Source organism: Protobothrops mucrosquamatus, unplaced genomic scaffold (genome assembly GCF_001527695.2).
Source record: "Protobothrops mucrosquamatus isolate PMUCROS unplaced genomic scaffold, P.Mucros_1.0 scaffold849, whole genome shotgun sequence".
Taxonomy (NCBI): Eukaryota; Metazoa; Chordata; class Lepidosauria; order Squamata; family Viperidae; genus Protobothrops; species Protobothrops mucrosquamatus.
This window is the reverse complement of record NW_015387104.1, coordinates 232,759-248,200: the sequence shown is the minus strand read 5'-3', so window position 1 is coordinate 248,200 and position 15,442 is coordinate 232,759.

The following is a 15,442-nucleotide window of genomic DNA, read 5'->3' as shown; positions in this document are numbered from 1 at the left end:
TTTTTTCCCATGCTGTTGGCTGCAGCATAAAGAAATGTGTCTTTCACTGTAAATACAATAGCTACAATTACATTGATAATAAATCAAGTAAGCTGAATAAATAATCCAAAAATCACATTAAACCAAGTGGGACTTATTTTTGTATGTGCAATTGTATAATAATATACGGTAAGAAAGGCTCTGAAAAATAAACCTAATCAAGAAAAAAATGTGCTGAAATAGGATAGCCAATTCGAAAATGTCACAAAAATGGTTTTAAAATCATTATGGATTAATATCCCATTTCTGTGAAAGCACATCATTAATTCAGTACAATGTGCTAGATACTGAACAACTGAGCTCTCTTGTTTATTGAGACAAAATATATGAATGCAAAATTCCCAAACATTTTCAGAAAGACATTGAAGAACCAAGGTCTTGCAAGATAAGCTCTTGAAAGGATCTCCAGCTGAATAAAGGGTTCAGAGTTTACATAAAAACAAGAAAGCAAGTTGGTAGTTAAAAGTAGCTGCCATTTCTGAGTAGTGTATCTGATGAGATAAGAAAAGCTCAAAGTTTCCCCAGCTCATCGAAAAGAATATCTACTCTGAACTTCAGCTTTGGCAAAACACAAGACAAGTTTGCTGGAAAATGAACCATGGACTCTGTCACATGCATTCTAAACTAATTGTATCATTGTCTAAAATGCAGATGACTCTTCTTTATAACATAATCTTCCAGATTCCCTTTAGTCCTAACAGGAGCTACTAACTAGATTGTTTACAGCACAATCAAAATACTAAGCAACCATTAATACCATAAGAACACCTAAGTAGATGAAGAAAACTAAGGAAATTGAGAACTTCAGTATTGTAATTAAGCACAAGACCAATTAAAAATGGTTAATGAGGCATTGCTTTTTATTAGTTTATAATATAAAATACAAAAATACAGAAGCAAATAATAGGAAAAATAGGGGAGGAAAATGGGAAAAGTGTAGAAAAGGAGGGGGGAAAGGCTTTGAGTTCCAACTCCCTTTGGTGCTGTAAAATAAGATAATAACATCAAACTTTTTACTTTTACATAATAGTATAAACTAGCCATTTTTATAACAAATCTATCTAATCGGTAAAACCCAAAATCAAAGTTTCATTTTTTTTCACCTCAAGCACAAAGTCCAGAAGCGGTTTCCAAGTAGAAACAAAAGTATTTTTTTTCTTTAGTCAAAGCAGTCAAGGGGTAGAATTATGAAAATTTGGTGTATTTATAAATGAAATGTAAATGTTTGTTTTTAAGAAGAGGAGATGATCGGCTAGTACCCCTAAACTGCATCCGAGGTGGTGGAAAAGAAGGTGATGGGATGTGTAGGATAGTTGGGAAGGTGGAAAGAGGAGAGGTAGTGGTCAAGAGGGGGAGGAAGGAAAAGGGAAGTAGGTAGGAAGGTGGAGGGAGTGTGGATGCGGGGGGGGGGAACACCGATTATTTCGGAATAGGCTTTTTATGTGCTTGTTTTTCTAATGAAATGCACCATATTTGTATTATTTGTTCATATTTTATTTGAAAAAATTAATAAAAAATTTTAATTAAAAAAAAAGCAGTCAATTTAGCCATCTCTGCTAACTTCATCAACTTTTGCAGCCATTCGTCCATTGTGGGAATCAAAGTGTCCTTCCATTTTCTGTATAAAGTAAAAGAAATGGTGGCGAAGCTGGACTGGTGGACTTATAATCAAATAATATCTTTTAATTTTGGTGATCAATTAACCAACAAATCAAGATTTTATAAGCCCAGCCTGAAAAAGGGACTGCCCCAAATTATCATAATTAAAACCTAAAAATTGGTTCAGAGTGACTTTATGGACATGCTCAAGTAAGTAGCTTGACAGTGATAATGGCAATTATTTGCCATCATTCTTCTACTCCCTCCAGGATTTCAAATCAGCCATATACCTTGGAGAAGGTTGTTTAAATAGAGCATTTCAGGGCTCAGGATACCTGGTCAAAAAAACAGCTGTGCTTAAGAAAAGGGTTAGTTTTTTAAAAAATGTAGCATGCAAAAAAGATTTGACACAAATTCTACAGTAATCCTCTCAATATTTTCAAGTTGCTAGTTAGATTCCTCCTAGATTTCTAGTTTGGGTTTTGAGTTTTATTTTATGATTTCATGCAATAAAAAATAAAGATTTCCATTCAAATCAATATGATGATACTGATTAGACAGATATTGTAGTCCCCACATAGGTTCAACATCATAAAAGATACCAAGATGTTTAGGCAAGTTGTTCGTTTATTTTATTGAAATAAGTAGGAGTAAAAAAGGGTGTAACTTTTTTCATATTAACTAACTTTGTAAAGCCATAGGGTGGGTCCAGACCAGAAATCTACGACAGACTTAAGTTAATATTTCCTTTTCCTTATCTAAACTTTAGATTAAGAGAATTCTACATTTCTGTCAAGCTACAGCTCACATGATTTTTGATCCACCTCAAACAAAGCAATGTATGGTAACATAAATACAGATAAATTAGTATTATCTCAGACTTTACAATTTCCAGTATGTAGTACAAATGTTTTTCACTTTATTATACTGAGCAATTTTGAGGTAGATATTTATAACTGAAAAAAGAGCTCATTAAATAGAATTAGATTATCTTCAGCTCCATCTGTGTATATAGAATGTACATTATTCATACACAAAGAAGGAAAACCACAACATTTAATATACTAACTCATTTAGATGCCCCAAAATGACTTTAAAATTATAGGCGCAGTCTTTTTTTTTTTTAAAAAAGAAAAGCTATAGAAGTTCAAAATATTAAAACATAGCTATTTGTCAAGAAATATTTTAATAATATAACAACTTGTGAAGGGAAGACAAGAAAAAGATGAAATACATAAATAAATACAAACAAACAATCCATTTCAGCAAAGGACAGGTAGTCCTTGACTTACATCAGTTCGTTTAGTGACCAACTAAAATTACGACATTGAAAAAAGTGAGTTATGGCCGTATTTCCCACTTACGACCATTGCAGCATCCCCAAAGTCTGTGATCAAAATTCAGATCCTTGGCAGCTGATTCATATTTATGACGGTTGCAGTGTCCCAGGGTCATTTTGCGACCTTTTGCGACCTTCTGACAAGCAAAGTCAATGTGGAAGCCTGATTAATTTAACAACTGTAAAATGGGGCAAAATTCACTTAACAAATGTCTTATCAACAGAAATTTTGGACTCAATTGTAGTCATACCTGTATAAGTACCCTACTCTCATGTCAATAGAGAATCAGCTCCATCATATTACCTTAACAGTTAAATCCAAATTCATGAGGAGGTATACTTATAAAAACCAAATAATTATGCACAAAACTTCAAACAAATTTTTGAGGCTTTCAGTTCATGTAAAAGAAAAGGACTGAGTTGAGAACAAATTGCAGCATAATCGAAGTCTTAAAATGGAGTACAAGATGAGATTGAACTTAGATGAATTCCTCCCTCTTCTTTGTGGAGATCATTACATCATCAACACAAGCTTCAGGAGGCTACTAGGCAAAAAAGCCATTTAATATATAGTTCCATATTAATATCTTTATCCCGGTAAATTTACAGCAGCGGATCTGCCTATGGAAAAGGGTAACATTTACCTAATGGGAAAGTTGATGAATATATTATTTTTGTAGATAATCTTAGCGATCACCAGTGTATCAAATTAGGTTTTAAGTTAAGACATTTGGAACAAATCAACACATTGTACATTCAAAAGCACATCTTTTTTTCTGCCTGACCATAAAAGTTCTAATTTCCACCTTGTAGCACTCTGTTATATAGTTAGTAATGTCTGCCCACTCACGTAGCACAACTAGATGACCTCCGAGGTCCCTTCCAACTTTATCATTATTATTATTATTATTATTATTATTATTATTATTATTATTATTATTATTATTATTAATTCTGAAGTCAGAACTATTGCTAACCTAAACCTAAACATTCAAGAGAAATGACTAAGTTTGTTTTAGAATAATTGAGAAGACTTGAGTATTGACACAAAGCGCTGCACACAGTCAATAAAATAAAAATGTTTGTATAGTATACTGTGCCTGTTTTTTAAAAAAAACTATAGTACTGTTGTACAGTACTTCCTTGGGAATAGGACTCATTCAGTTTAAGCATTTGAGTGAGTATATAAAGAATTGTAATCTATGTTATTTTAGACATTCTTTTTCACAATCAGCATATAGAAAAAATACATGAATCTACAGAAAGGCCTAGAAGGCTAAAAATAGACAGTTTTAAAGACTGAACTTCCCAAAGCCTCAAATTCCCTCAAAACTGAACAATGCTAGGGGTGAGCTACACATCATCTTTTGGTCTCTCACATTTGTTAAGTGGCTTCTTAACTTCTGCACCCAGATATATCTCCTCCAAAGAATAACTGCCTTTCTTAGTGACAGAGACTACAATATAATATAAAATACAGTATTTGCTAAAATCAGCTGCTTTTTTCAAGAAGGATATAAAGAAATTCAAAGCTTAGTGAAAATTGACATGATTATCTTTGTTACTACAATTTTTGACTTGTCTGTACACCAATATCAGAAGAATGGGAAAAAATCTACAGGAGTAATAATCTCCTTTTTTATTTTAAAAAATGGGGCTAAAGAAATACATAACTCCAAACCCTTGCATCTGTCCAGTGGAGCACCATCTCACAGACAGCAATGATTTCCAGACATAATGCCTCAAATGCTTTAAATGAATCTGCTTTTCAGACAATCCGTGCTTATACATGGTAAGCCATGAATACACACACACCTGTGTTGAAAAACAGATGAATAATAATACACGAACCCCAATAGACTGCATAATTCCATATACAGACATCTGTATATTACACACAACTATAGTGTTTCATAATCCCCTGGACAACTATTCTCATTGGATAAGATCCAAATTTTCTAGGACTAAATCTGGAACTAACCCAGACAAACACCAATGACAATGATAGATTGGTTGAAAATGGACAGATGGTTTACATACTGAACTATGCTGGCTCGTATCTAAGAATTATACAGCCTTGAATTAGATCAGCTTTCTTCCCACCTGGCACCCTGTAGATGTACTGATCTACAACTCCTACAAATCCAGCAAGGTTCTAACTCTGCTAAATGGAAGTTTTAGGAATCATACTTCAATGTATCTGGAAAAAACTGTTTTAATGTATTTCAAGGAACAGCTAAATACAGCTGTAGTTAGCAGCGAATGTAAGTGTCAGATGGATCTCAGTCCTTCTGGTTTCTACAGGACTCATTTATGACTAATTTATCTGGCTTGGAGCCAAAGTCTTTTCAACAAACTACTTCAGCTATTTCTTAAGTACAAAACAACTTATTCATATTGGGACCAAAAAATTGACTCAAAACACAGGGAGGGAGCTAGTTCAGTTATCTTGTTCTTTCCTTTCTTTGATGTATTTGTCAAGTTATCTAGCAAAGGCTCTTTAAATTACCTTTCGTATATATGGAAATACGTACAGCTGTTTGAGAAGACAGAGTGCCTATTCATAAGTGAAAGATACAGGACCCATTGACACTTGGACATCAGCTAAAGTAGATCAACAAGTGGAAAACTTCTTGATTCTAAATGTTACTGAATTTCTAGAAGAGGAAGCCTGGGTAGACAAAATAAACAAGCATCCAGGATACTATAGTTCTGAATACTGTATTAGGAGAACCACCAGTGAATTAAGGAGTGGAACTCTCCATCATGTTAATTTAATTACAGTTTAATGAATAAGGCCTACGTCCTCATTATATACATGCTGCATTACTGTTATTGTGCTAGGGCTAGGCTAACCCAGTTTGTAACTTAGTGGCTGAAACTGCACAAATGCATAACTTTGGAAAAGTATTCACAACTGTTATTAACTTTTGCATATGATGCAAAAGATGAGTAGATACTGGATTAATTCACTGATTGATAATCTTAAATAATATTCAAGTGGTCATCTAACCTTTATCCCTAATTATCCAACTGTTACTGGATCTAGTACTGTACAGATCTCACTTACCTATCAGCATATTCTAACTTATCATCTAAAAACAACTAGCTTCATCATCTACCATTCAAATCTCCTCCTTTCTCAAGAGACTCAACCCTTTCTTCATTCTTTCTCCAGCTCTTATTTCCTTCAAATCCATTCTGAGAAGTCATCATTTTCAAAAACCCTTTAGCAGAACCATATACACCCTATAACATAGCACCCTGTAACATAGCACATGGATTTCAAATCATAACATATTCCTTTCCAGTTTAGTCCTTCATCTACTTTCTCTGTGCCACATATTAGATTGCAAGGTCTTCAATACAGGTTTAGACTGCACTTCTTCCAACTTAATAGTGCACTTCAACTGCTCATATGGCTCCCAAAAATTACAAGCAAAGAAGAAATCAATCTGCTTTCCTTGGATTCCAGCTTGAGGCCTGAAAATCTTATGCACACAAAGTATGTGCATAATTAAGGTGTCCCTTCCAACTATGAGGGAGCTTTTCAATGATTCCATTTTGTATGATGGCCCTTTTATTTTTGAGACAGAAATTCTACAACCTTGTGGGAAACACATCATTGGAGCTGCCCTTGAATATATTTGTAAGCCATACCTAATGAAGACAATCTGCTCCTGAAAGCAGGAGATTTACACTATCAAATTTCAAAATTAGTATTGGTCTGGATTGAATTCAAATGGGATTTTTCAAAGAACAGCTTAAAGATGCAACTCTTTGGTGTTCAAGAAAGGAATGGAAAAGTATGAGTTCCAACAAGCTTTTGACCTCAGCAAACAAATCTGGATGGATGTGAGAGGAGTTTGATGCAAAATCAGTCTATTGTTGTGGTTTTAATTACCGGGGGCCAAATAAGAGTTCACTTTCCCTTTATGCTCTTCTGTCTAATCACCAGAGTTTTGCAACTCTATTCATATATTTATCTGTTCACCCCATTCTCTCCAGATTGTAACAGAAAACTAATGTACTGTAGTTATTAAAAGATGAAGTCCAGGGATCATATTCTAATCCTTCCAGACATGAAGATTACTCAGCCACCTGAATGACTAATATGTTGTCTTTAATTGGCCTTCAAAAAAACTTAAAATAGAATAATCACTGTAAATATAAGTTAAAAAGGAAACAAAGGTAAGTTGTAGAAGAGGCCTAAATCTGTAATTTAAAAAAATATTAATATTTTGGTTAAATTGTTGTTGATATTGGGACAAAGGGACTAGGATTACTGATATTTGAATTCTGTATGTTTTTTAAATTCTTCTTTAAGTAAAACTACTTGCCTGCACTCCAAAATACTTTTCATTGTTAGCAATTAAAAATCAAATTTATCTTCCACTAATGAACATTGGAGAATAAGGTCTATTAAGATATTTACCAAAACTAAAAATTACTTTTGTGAGTTTTTCCATCACCTATTGCCTTTAAACTGGATAATAATCCAGTTTAAAGACTTGTATATGCATCTAACACACAAGAAGAGTTATCTTCTTGGTTATTCTAACAAGTAGCAAAAGGTTGTATGAAAATAGGTTGCAATAAATAGGAGAGGGAGAGCAATATAAAGGTTTTGTGATCATTGGAAGGAATTCTAGGAGCTATCATTCAACAACAACTGAAGGGACAATTACTACTGAGTTTAAAAAAATGTTAATCTACATGGGTAGGATAAATATGTACCAGAGGCCCCCAACTTAGTACCTGACACAACTCATATAATCAATATTAACATGGACTATGTTGACTGAGAATGATAAACATTACAATGTGCATGAAGAATGATAGGTGGCAAAGTGTTGCTAAACCATAATATCTATTAATGTAATTTCCAAGTATAGCCATTCTGTGAAATTTGGCCAAGTTCCCATCTCACATAAAGCACAGCATTATTTTTAATTTAGTATGTTATTGTGATTTGAAAATTTGAAAATTATGGTTTGTGTTTAAGTGTACTGGGTGAGACAACTTTGTCTTGGACAATAAATGATAGTTCAGTAAACCAAGCTTTGGGGCAGGAGTGTCCAACCTTCACAACTTGCTGGCTGGGGAATTTTGGGAGTTCAAGTCCACAGGTCTTAAATTTGTCAAGATTGGACACTCCTGCTTTAGGGGAATGTGTAAAACCAGTCTGTTTTTTACCAGTATGCACTCTGAAGTGGAGACAGCATTCTTTAGATTTGGGGGGGGGGAGGTAATGTTGATGTTCATCATACATAAAATCTATTCTGCACACTTTAAATCACTTTTCCCTTCAACAAATTACTTTTTAAAAAAGAATGATTTCTTCAAGTAGAAGCAGCCTTTTATTTTTGTTCAATTTTAGGAATTTTTAAATTAAAAAAACCCCTACCCTGTCCTTAAAGTTCTTTAAATCCACTGATTTTTCAACCAAGGACAAAAAGCCAAACATCTGGCATAAATTGCCGATCCTCGTTTTGTCCACCATTTCTTTCATAACTATCCTTGCAAAACCACCTTAAATATTTCTTGGATTCCTAGGCCTCCATTCCCTTCCAAACTGGCTCATGTAATGATAGCAATGACAGATGGGATTGTAAGAGGGGAAGGTGGAAAGCCAGACCTACATTTTCAGTGTACCAGAATCTTACTCAAGCAAGAGACCGTTATTATAGCTCCCACAAACCTACTCTTTCCTCATTGGCAACATAATAGGAACTTCTTGACTTGCAAAACAGGAAGGAAAAGAGCATTCAAAAGTTATGCAGCAAGCTCTTTGGAAGAAACAAAAATAATTGAAGAGAAGGTTTTCTGGTTCTTCCTCTGATGCAGACAGTTCTGGAGAAGCAAAACATTCAACTGATTTCCTCTTCCCGTCAGAGGCACTCTTTTTCACTTCTGCTGAAATTCCCAACTCCGGGCTCTCCACCATATTTAACTCTCTTTTGAGAACGCCTAACTAACTAACTCTTCTTGCATCTGGGAAAGTCCCACTGGGATGTCCTCTAATAGCAAAAGCTTTTCAGAAGACCCATTCCCCCCAAAAGGGGAAACTTATGTCATGCTTAGAAGACAAAAAGAAAATAAAACCATAAAGAAATCCAATTCCAGATCAATTCTTTTTTTCTTTTTTTTAAAGAATCCTCTTGCATCAGCTTGCCCCCACCATGATGCTCTCTTTAAGGGTATTGGATTTCATCTATACCAAAGCCAGCCAGGCTTCTCCGAGCAAACCCAGATTGCTAAGAGCAGGATAACTTTTTGAAGGCAGCTGAAAAACTGTTGCTTTTCTTTCCACAAGAAAATTATTTTCCCCACTCCAATGTTCGTTCACCCACCCAGGCTTCCTACACCCCACTTCTGCAATGGACGCGTTTCTCACCGTGTTGTAGAGGAGGGCTTCGGAGTCCACCGGTTCCGACAGCTCACTCAACTTTCGATCCCACTGGAACAGGTTCTGCTCCCCACTGTCCAGCACCTCCATAGTCAGTCGGGGCCCAGCAAAACCAAACGTGTGGGGGGACAAGGAAGGGAGCAGATGGAAGCCTCTCGGCGGCCCTTTAATACCGTCCTGGAAAGCAGCCTTGTTCCATAAAGTGGAGCGTCATTAGGAGCCACGACCCCTCATGCGACTTCCACTAGCAATAAACCTTACCAGCCACCCCCTTATCTCCCAGAAATGGCTACTCCGCTTTAAAAGGAGGCTGAAAACTTCAAGAAAACACCGCAACAACACTCGTGGACTCAAGAGGTGAAGCGTCACCGTTTCCTACGTTGGAACCAGCACAGACGGGCAGTTTGAACGTCTCGCAGACTGTGGAGCGTGGATGCGCGACTACCCTCCCCGCACCGCCTTCGACCTCACAGTGACAACAGAGGCAGTTTTTTCCTGCAGCCACCCCACTACCCAGGCTGGATTCCGCCTCCTGGCCAATCCCCAAAGCCGAGCGAGCCTGCTTCTAAGGCTGCCGACCAATCAGAATCCACGAACCGCTACCCGTGCTAAGAGACCCGCCCTCCCTGTTCCAATGCCGCTTCGGCCCCCACTCCAGCTGTGGAATGTGGGCGGGAAATCCCAAATACGTCAGCGAGGGGAAGGCCCTCGGATTTGTTAGGCTTTGCTGTTCGATTTGTCCCGGCTGACCAATAACCTTGGCCCTGTCAGCTGCAGGGAGCATGAATTGCAGCCAATGGCTTAACGACAAGAATACAGCTTCGGGAGAAACCCCGCCTGCTGTGAGGAGTGGAATGAAAATAAAGCACTGAAGGGAGACTGAGAGGAAAGGAGTTGTTAACCTTTTAAATGGGGGCTACTGGGTGACATTTAACCAAAGGGAAGAGGAAGTTGCCCACGTAAAAGGGATTTCTGTTGGCCTTCAATTAAAAGCCCAGGGCAGCGAATCAGCTTCTCCCTGTAGTTCCGGATTGACTCATCCTTCAGTCTATAGAAACTGGGTGCAAAGGTTGCTCTTTCTTAAGAAAGCAAACACGTGCAGGGGGAAATAAGGATATATTTAATCCTGGCAGCAGGAACAGAACGATAACAAGGTCAATTAAGAAAAATGCCCCGAATTGATCTGCATGGAGTCCTATCTAAGGTCTTCCACCCATCTTGGGTAACAATTTCCATCATTCCCAGCCAACGTGCCCAAGCACCAGTCTTTCTCAGTGGGATGTGTTTCCAAGATGTTGGATGCAGATTTCACGAGCTCTTTTGAAGGGATTTGAAGTCCAAGACATTTGGAGGGTATGACAATTGAAGAAAGCTGCTGGAATGTGTGACTCACAGGGCGACAAGATTTGGGTTGCAAAAGATCCAGAACCCAGCAGAGAGATAGACAGATTTCTCTCCATACAGGTAGTCCTTGTTTAGTGACTGCCTCATTTAGGGACTGTATGCAGTTACAACCATAATGAAAAAGTAACTTTATGACCAATCTTTACATTTATGATCTTTACAGGTCCGTAAAGCAAAAGAAAACTTAAGATGATAAGCACAGTCATAGTTTCACTTAATGATCCCTTCCTTTAATAACCAAATTGCCAGTTCCAATTGTGGTTCCTAAACAAGGATGACCTGTACTGCTACCTAATGTTGCCTGGTGTTCTGTAGACCAGATCTGGTAGCCCTGGATCCAGCACACCCAGACCCTTCAATTAACATTTGCATTCCAAGGTAGGTTACCTTACTATAACTTACTCAGACTTAGCAAAGGAAATAAAGAGCAAAAGGTAGATCATTCTGCAAAGCCTGGATATCTAGTAATAAAATATTGTCTTAAATATTGACAATATCTCAAGTCATATGCACACATATTTAGGAGTAAGCCCTATGAATACAATACTTATTTAAATAACCGCACTCACATCCTGTGAAAACAGGATATTTAGAGCAAGGATGTCATGGAGAATTTAAAAGTAAAACTATTTATAAAGGTTAGGTATATATTTTCAACTTACCAGAACTCTTGCCACATAACATTGTAAACAAAACAATAGGAGGGAGAGGAATAAGATTGATAGTATGCTCTAAACTTATTCATGTTATAAAGCAGAAAATGGCTTAAGCTATATCACAGCTTTTCTTGATACAGTGTCCTTAATACGTTTTGGACCAATTCTCAGAATTGTTAAATAGTTCTTTGCTTATAATGTTGTGGAAGAATTCTGAAAGTTCGAGTTCACCATATCTGCACAACATCAAGCTGCAGATTCTCTCTCTCTCTCTCTCAATCCGGTGTTAAAATAGTTGAAATTTATCTTTCAGGTTTTTCCAGTTACCAGACATAAATGGGAAAACATAAACCACATTTATTATTTCTTGAAGGACAAATGAGAAAATAGGTAATTGGAACATATTGCATAACAATCACTGAACCAAATTGCTGTGGTTTTTTTCCAAAGATGGAAAATAATTGGGAAAGGTGATTGAGGGAATTATGGTTTTTCAACTTCAGGAGGTGCTGGAAGAAGCAGAGATTCTAACCTACTTGAAACTGGCTTCAGGAGATGAAGGATTGAGACTGTTTTAATCCATCTGATGAATGATGTTTGATTTAGAATGCAAAGCACTGTTGACTGTTGATTTTTTTTGAGCTCTCAACAGACTTAAATGGTACTGATCATAGTAAACTTACAAATTTACTTAAAGTATTAATAGTATTTATATAGCCACCATCTCTCCAAGGTGACTCTAGATGGCCATCAAAATTAAAACAAAAGTAACAGTTCATAAATCAACACAGAAAAACCAAAATATAACATATGCTTGGTGTCAAAACTAATTCTACTTCATCTGTCTATGGAGATTCTCAATCATCCAGGTCATGGTTATCCCAAAGGTGCTTTTTCAAAAGGCAACTGGACTTTGTTTTTCTGTGAAGATGTTTTCCTTCAAGGAAGCAAAGCTGCTTGGATGAGAAGCAAAATGTCTTCAAGGAAAACAAAGTCCAATTGCCTTTGGAAAAAACATCTTTACGATTCCACTTCATCATTAAAACATTGAGTCTTCAACTTTCTGGGCCAAATGCACTTAGAAACCTCCAAGTCTTTAATGTCTTACAAAAGACCAACAGGATCATCTGGCTTCCCAGGAGAAGGCTATTTGAAAAGACACATGAAATGACAGAGAAGACCTAAGTCCCACAAAATGGTACTAATAGATGGGTCATAAAGCATGCCAACTCTACTAGTTCTGGTGGGGAAACAGATGGTTGGAGATGGAAAGTCCAGCCAATAACCTGGCCCTGTGCCATGTGAGGCTTTACAGCTAAATAACCAGCATCTTGAATTGCACCGGATAAATTTCAGTTTGGTGTAATGGTTAAGACATTAGACTGGAAACCAAGAGACCATGAATGTTACTCTCACCTTAGGCATAAAGCCAGCTTGGGCTAGTCACTTTTGTTCTAGGAAGGAGGCAGTGGCAAATGACTTCTGAAAAACTTCCGCAGGGACTTGTCCAGGCAGTCTCCGAGAATCAGAAATGATTGAATGGAAGAAACAAAATTCAGATGGTGTTATTTGAAGACAGTTGTGTCTCAGACTATAAGCTATTACATACCATCCCTTGGGGCTTTATTCTGTCTGCATGAAGTGGTTACTATCAGTATCCTGTTGTCACTTAGATTTATTTCTCTGCAACATCTTCAGGAAATGATACAACTTGCCTGAAAGTCTGCTTTATTTAGTATGGGATAATTTGAAACCGATTCCAGACTAGACTCTTTTAAGAAGAAGACATAATTCCAGGGAGATGCCTATCCTGAAATTATGAGGTTATAATCTCCCAAAAGAATTAGCGTGCACATTTTAGAGACGGAGAAAATGGAAAAGAGCAAGTTTTAACCACTTTACATGTTAACTGTATTCCATTCTGAAAGAATATTGTTTTAAAACCATAGTGCACACTATTATCTCCTTATTAGTTTTGTAATGTGTTCTGTTTGGGGGTGCCATTTTGCCTAGCCTAGAAATGTCAATCCATCAGCCAAGTTGGTCTTGGGAAAAAGATAAGGAGACCACATAGTGCCGGTTCTTAAAAGTATTGTGACTACCAACCTGCTTCCAGGCAAAATACAGTGCTGTTCATTATATTTAAAGCCCTACACAGTTTAGGTCCAGGTTATCTGAGGGTCAGTCATTTTCTGTATAACCTTTCCCACTTTCTGAGATTGACTTATTGTTGCTGTCAGTTCATCTGCAGACTCTTAGGGTAGAGCTTCTTTTGCTTTTCCAACGATAGCCCAGTAGAGTAGAGAATCTATCATATCCATTAGCTTTTTAAAGGGCCATCAAAGTATATATTTCTCAAAGATGAGAGATAGGGCCATTCCCTACTACTTCTTATTAACTATTAAGGCAGCCCACTTGGCTGAGTTCAACATTGCTGTAGTCATAATGTTCCTGATTTGTGGCTTACCATACTGGCTTAATGTTACCTGCAAACCAGGCCATGATAATTTCAATAACATTCAAAGAAAATGGAACTTATGTACACCCAGAGCTGCACAATCTCTGCCTCAGCATCTCCTTCAGAAAGAGTGGATTGCAGTTCTAAGAATTCCAACCCAGAATTGTGGGAATTGCAGTCAAGTGAATTGGGAATCAGTACTCTTGGAATGAGATGTTCCAAAGCAACTACTAGCCTGCCAGTTCCACTGCAATTACCTCTGAAAAAGCGCAACTCCAAAACTTCAACCTCCAAGTTCAGAAGTATAATCTGAATTGTTGAAAAGGTTAACACTGCAGCTGATTTTCAGCTGAAGCTTCTCAATCTGGCCCAGAAGAACAAAAAGGTGGGGCTGTCGTATTACTCATACTGGAAAGTGAAAAGAATATCTGGAGAGGAGCCATGGAAGCTGCCTGCTTCAAAATCCAGTTAAAATATTGCAAAATTCAGCAAATTATTTCCTGATACACAGTTCTGAAGGCACGCACTACTTAAACTCAGCTTTCTAAGGTACATTTGAAAAAACTTGATGAGAGTTGTGTATAAGCAATTAATATTTTAAAAAATAGCCACATGTGAGCACAAGCAGCATCAGCATTATGGAATGGCTAATTTAAGCCCAAACAAAAGCATACTGTGGCTTAGTGTATACAGCAATGTAGGAAGGCAGCCAATTGTGGCTTATTCTGTGGGCTACAATTCAGCAAAAGATGATATATGATTAGGTGACTAATTGGGTAACCCTATTTAACTCCTCCCTCTCTAAGCTGTGCTTAAGCTGTGCTTAAGAGGGAGATTCCTATTAGATAATTACAGTTAAAGCATAAACCCAGCTTGGGTGATGAGCTTAAGATCATAATGCAAGTCAAGAAAACTGGTTTATAAAATTAAGCATGAATAAATATTTCATGTGAACACTCCTTTACTGACAGAACTCATGCAGCCATCAGGATCAGTTGGATGTTTCACATGGGAGATTTTATCAGTCAAGAGACTACATACAAAATATGTTTTACCCATGAGCTTCAAATACTATCATTGTCCACCCCCAAAATCGGATGATAAAAAAAAAAATCCCACTTTTTAACAAAACAAAAATGCAGTCAATTTACTTAACTATGAAAACCAGATTTCATCTTGTTGAGTTATGTTGATTGGGATTATTATATTCTGTACCAAGACTTAATCTGGATATGTTTGATATTCACTGCATTTTATTATTTTTTATTTAAAAAAACAACTGCCTTGTAATGCGTCCTGAAAATTTTGGTTATGGAGGGATCAGAAAGATAATCAATTAAGCCATGCCTCCCGCACCACATACAAAATTGTGTGAATTGTAGAAATAATTGTGGGGCTCAAATTGCAGTTTCTGCACTGCAGAAGCTTCAGGGTGTCCAGGAAAGGGCTCGGTCTAACTCATGTCTTGTAGTGCATGATTTCTAATCTTAGCTTTACAACCAGCTCAAACATAGTAGCAAAGACAGATAAAAATACTC